At 42.1% G+C, this 5,825-nt stretch overlaps 1 non-coding gene across 1 annotated transcript; it reads left to right on the plus strand.

Annotated features, from left to right (window-relative positions):
* Positions 1–1,455: 1,455 nt before the first annotated feature.
* Positions 1,456–1,561, plus strand: LOC119820076. Its single transcript, XR_005286349.1, has one exon. It is a non-coding gene; the product is annotated as a U6 spliceosomal RNA (small nuclear RNA).
* Positions 1,562–5,825: the final 4,264 nt, after the last annotated feature.

Raw genomic sequence — 5,825 nt, forward strand, 5'->3', positions numbered from 1 at the left:
GTGAGTTCCAGGACAGCCAGGGATACACAGAGGAAAAATAAGAACTTAGGGTGCAGTTTAATATCACGTCTATTGAGCAGAGTATATTTTCCCCTAGAGTCTATGACCTACACAGCTGTGGTCACTTGGCCTAGATAACAGTACCATACAAGAGTTCTGTGGAGTGGGCCTTGAATCCAATGAGAAAGTGATTGGTCGCTCCCATAATGTTCACGGCATTATTGCACCAGCCGTCTGCCTTGTCAGCCACGCCAGTTTCTATGGTTTTTACAGAGTTCACAGCTGAGTAAGACTGCTGGTTCCTCTTCTCCCCCCCCCCCCCCCCCCATAGCTCGCATCACACCCTCTGGCACTCTGAGGGAAATAGATTCTCGTAGCTTTCCTTCAGACTCCTTTACTTACAAACTCTGATCACTTCAGCAGAGAGGATTTCTGAATATCAGTCCTCTGTGTAACTGAAACCCCAAAGGGGAGCAAAGGAGCCTGACAGTTGAGTACTGAAGTAGGAAGTTTGCAGAAGAAACTTGGGATCCCTAGTGAAGCATCAGAAGGCGTGAAGCCCAGTTCTGACGTCTGAAACAGAAGATGTGTTCATGCAGTGTAGCTTAGCCAGCCCTTGGAAAACAGATGCATGATCTGTGGTGTGTTCTGATGGAGGAAGTCCACAACAAGTTCAGTACGGAGGGGTTAGAGGTTAGCTCAGCCCACACGGCGCTTGTCTAGTCCTGAATTCAGTCCCCCAGTACACCACACAAAAAGGCCATAGTGGTACATGGCGCAGTCCCAACACTCAGGAGGTAGAGACAGGAAGGTCAGAAGTCCCTGGTCAAGGAGTTGGAGTGGATATGATCAGGATACAGTGTGTGGATGAATGGTTGAAATTGTCTGAGTAACCTTTAAAGTTCAAGATCATCCTTAGCTACTTGGCAAGTAGCTAAGATGCATCAAGGCCAGATGCATGAGATCTTATCTTTAAAAAAAGTAGTTCGGAGCAATGGGTATCTAGAGATGAAATATAAGGGAATTTGTCCGGTGAACTTATTGAAGTTTGCACCCAGTCTAGCAAAGTGATAGGCTCCAGGTTGGATAAGAGATACTGGAAAGTGACATAAAGGGACATATGACAATCTCTGACATGTACACACACATGCATGTGCATGAATGCATGTATATATCACACACACAAAAGACTGGCTGGGCATTGTGGCACACACCTTTAATCCCAGTACTTGGAAGGCAGAGGCAGGCGGATCTCTGAGCCTAAGGCCACATGATCTACAATAGCTAGCTAGAGGCTATCCAGGGCTACAAAGTGAGGCCCTGTCTAAAACAAAACAAAACACATGGACTTGTTAGTGATTACTTATCTAAGAAATAAATCAGAAATTCCTCTATGCATGCTTTTGAAAAGCTAAACATTCCAAACTTTTCCTTTACTTAATATTAAAGGTTGATGCATGCTCTCTTTGGCCTCATATATATACCAATATTAGAATGATATAAAGGTTAGCATGGCCCCTGTGCACATGATATGCAAATTCATGAAGTATGCCATATTTTTAATTGGGAAAAGAAGAGAACATGTGTAAAATATATTGTATGAAAAGAATTTAAAAGAAAAATCAGCAATAAATAAATAACATAAAAAATGTATCCCACACAAGGTTTTCTAAAGTTGTGTGTAATTTGTAATAATTTTTAACTACTCTGGTTTCCTTGATATTGTTTTAAATGCAGTAGGGGCTGTGAGTAAACCTCTGAAGGCCGCAGTTTTGAGATTTACATATTTTTCTAGGATCACCCATAATGAAGCTATTTCTTTTCAAACCTGGACTGTAAAAAGGGCCTGTATTAGTGATGTTTCTGTTGATCTTATAGAACATCACAACCAAGGCAAATTACAAGAAGGAAGAGTGTATTTGGGTTCATAGTTCCAGGGAGATTAGAGTCCGCCATGGTGGGGAAGTGTGGCAGCAAGCAAGCGAGCAGGCCTGGTGTCTAGGGCAGGAAGATGGGTGTTCACGTCTTCCATCTAGGATGGAGCGGACAGAGTGGACCGGAAGTGGGGGAGGCTTTACAATCTCAGAGCCCTACTACTTCCTCTAGCAAAGCTGCATCACCTAAACCTCCCCAACAGCGCCACCAGCTGGGAACCAGGTGTTCAAATACTCAAGTAAGTGGGGGACATTTGTCATTCAGACCACCACAGGGGCAAAGGTATTTGTCCTGTTTGTTTTTTTGTTAACTAGACTCATGCTAGAGTTGCCTAGGAAGAGGCATCTCAGTTGAGAAAATGCCACCTCAAATTATCTGTAGGCAAGTCTGTGGGGACGTTTTCTTGATTAGTGATTGCCGTGGGATGGCCCATCTTATGGTGGGTGGTTGCTACCCCTGGGCTGGTGGTCCTGGGTGCTCTAAAGAAGCAGACTGAGCAAGCCAGTAGGCAGCATTTCTCCATGACCCCTGCTTCAATTCCTGCCTCCAGATCCTTACCCCTGAGTTCCTTCCCTGACTTCCCCTCATGATGGACTACAGCTGTATGCTGAAATCCACCCTTTCCAACCCAAGTTGCTTTTGGTCCTGATGCTTTTCACAGGAATAGAAAGCGAACTAGGACAAGGTTTATGGGAGCATTTGTCACATAGGGACACATTGTCAAGCTAACTGGACCCGATGCAGTGCGAACTAATACTGGGTACAAAGTTGGTCCCCTGGTCCACTGAGGGGAACTGGTGGCTAGGGACCCGCACAGCTTCCTGGGGCTTATTGTCTAGATTTAGCCACCTTCATTCTCTCTTCCCGACCCTGCTTCTCAGTTTTGCCCTCTGAATTTCCTCCTGGAAACTTAGCCTTCTGATTTGATTTCAGGTTAATTTCTTAACCTTTTACTCTGTGGCTTGAGAAGAACATTTCCAATCCTATCCTTTAATTTGCCCAGTTTTAGGATGAAGAAATGCTTTATTTATTTATGTGTTTTAAGCCAAATGAGCGTTTCTTTCCATGAACCAGGACTGTGCATAAACATACTCTTTGTACACTCAGAGACCTGTCTCAGTGCTGACTGGACCTCTTGTTCTTATATGTTTGGGCAGGTGGGTGGTCTCTGAGGTACTCTTTTAACAAGCTTGAGGGCAGAATGTGATGTGTCCCCCATCAGATACTTGAGATAATCATGTATATGTTACTGAATCATCTAGAAGTACTTTTAGAGAATATAGATAAATTCTCCACGTTGCATAAGGGAAGCAATGCCACGTGTGCAGCAGGAGGCGGTTGTGAAGTGGGTTTCTCTTTGTTACTGCTGTGTGGCCTGCAGGACCAAGACTGGGTGCCAGGCAGGAGGAGAAAAGGGTTGTAGTGACACAACCACCCTCCTCTTCTTTCCTGACGTCGTCTCAGCCCTAGAATTCCTATGCAGATGAAGCCCCAGGTGCCTATTCTACTCAAGCAACCCTGTGGAATTCAGAGAGTTTCAGAATCTAGACATTTATAGACACGGGACCAGCACCTTGCTGTCTTCTCTCGAGCATTCTTTTTTTTTTTCTTTCCCTTGTTCCTTTTATTTATTTATTTTGTTTATTTATTATAGCCCCTGGCTGTCCTAGCTCTGTAGACCAGGCTGGCCTCAGAGCTCTGCCTGCCTCTGCCTCCTGAGTGCTGCAATTAAAGGCTCACACCACCATTGCCGGGCTTTCTGAGCATTCTTTAGAGGAAAGGGAGCAGAATGGAACCAGATAGGGGTGACTTAAATAAAACATTGTCCTGAAGGAGTTGGTGCCAGGCACTCCAAGGGAAGTATTCTCTTCATGCTGATTTAAAGTTTCAGCTTGAGCCAGACAGTGGTGGCGCACACCTTTAATCCCAGCACCTGGGAGGCAGAGACAGGTGGATCTCTGTTAGTTTGAGGCCCAGCCTGGTCTACAGAGCAAGTTCCAGGATAGCTACAAAGCTACCCTGTCTCAGAAAAACAAAAGCAAACAAAAAAAGCAAAAAAAAAAAAAAAAAAAAAAACCCACAAAACCTTCAGCACAAGGCTTTCCTAGACCTCCTCATCTCTTAAGGCTGTTTAGATTTAAGCAGAGCTGTGCATTTTCTCAAGCTGGGGTAGAATGATTGCCTCGGTTCATAAAAAGTGGTCCAGGTCTATAATCCCAACATGACAGAAGGGTGTGAAAGTCAAGTCAAGGCCGTTCTCTGCTACATAGCAAGTTCAATGCCAACCTGGTGTTATTGCAGCTTCTTTTGTTGTTTATTAAAAAATAAAACTGGCGGGGGGCTGGAGAGATGGCTCAGTGGTTACGAGCAGCAGCTGCTTTCCCAGAGGTACTGGGTTCGATTTCTAGCACCCACATGGTGACTCACAACTTTTAACTCCAATTCTAAGGAATCTGACACCCTCTTCTGGCCTCTATAGGCATTGTACTTATGAGATACATTTGCATACATGCAGGCAAAACACTCATACATATGAAATCAGAATAAAGAAGATCTGGTTTTTTTTCCCACAAGAAGCCGTGGGAGGCACACACAGTTCGCACAAGCAGCACACAGACACACGGGATTCGAACTCGCAGACACAGGCACGCTCACGCACTCACTCGCGAGCGCCCTACACAATGAGCCACCGCGCGGCTCGCTAATAAAGATCTTTAAAACAGTTTGGGAGTCAAATATTAGGGAATAAACCTGATAGGTTCATGGAGTGATGGAGAAATGATCACCTGACCCTCTTCTCCAACTTATCAGGCCAAAAAGACCATGCATCTTTTAAACCCCTCCTTACTCCTCTCTGTGTCCCTCTATATTCCTCTGAGTTGTCCAGAAAACTCAGTGCTTATCTCAGAGCAACAACACAAATAAATCTTCCACAACATTTCCCCCTTTTTGTCTAAATAAAAAGGGAAGGTTTTAACTTTAACATAGTAAAATTATATACAACTAGAACAATGATCAGTTATTGTTTAGCAAAAAGGAAAGGTATTGACATTACAATAAAATGAAACTATATAAAATAAAAACAATTATCAAGTAAAAATTGCATTTACAATAACCAGTCCATTTGTATTTGGCAAATTCCAAGAAAATACACCATTATCTATCCTCTCTTGGTGAATCCAAAGTTTTATACCTAATTTACTTTCTATCATAACTAAGGAAAACTATAACTATAACTATCTAGTCTTCAACCCTGTCAGAGACCTGAATAATTAGGAAGTGAAAACAACTTCTAAAACTATAGGAATGTCAGACATCTGGCTGTCTGGACAGTTCCTCCAAGGTTCCTTTGTAACATTGGGGCATCCATCATTGGTCTACAGGCCTAGAATATCTGAAAGAGTTTTTTGGGGAAGCAGAAACTTTTGAAGGACCATCCAACCTTGGCTTGGCAAAGTTTGGCAGTCACCTTTGAAGGCAAAGACAGTAAGTAAATTGGTGCTCCCAGGAGCAGACAAGTCTCTTTGACATGAAAAGCCTTATGTTATTAAAAAATTTTAAATGCCATAATTTGTAGGTTTCTGAAGTGTTTGAAGACCATATATCTATTTAAAATATATTTATTTGACTTTGAAAACATACCTAACATGACTATAAATTTGATTAACTATTAATTTATCTTTCTTTATTAACCTTAATAGCTTTTGAGTACTAAAATTTTATATTACATTTTAAAATAAGCTGCAAAGATACAATACCTTAAAGAAGAGTAGAAACATATATATATATATACAGTATAACAAAAATAACCTTAAATTTGTATCAATATACAAAAATATCTTAAATAAGAGAAGAAATGTATATACAGCATAACAAAAATAATCTTAAAT

This window comes from Arvicola amphibius, chromosome 7 (assembly GCF_903992535.2).
Source record: "Arvicola amphibius chromosome 7, mArvAmp1.2, whole genome shotgun sequence".
Taxonomy (NCBI): Eukaryota; Metazoa; Chordata; class Mammalia; order Rodentia; family Cricetidae; genus Arvicola; species Arvicola amphibius.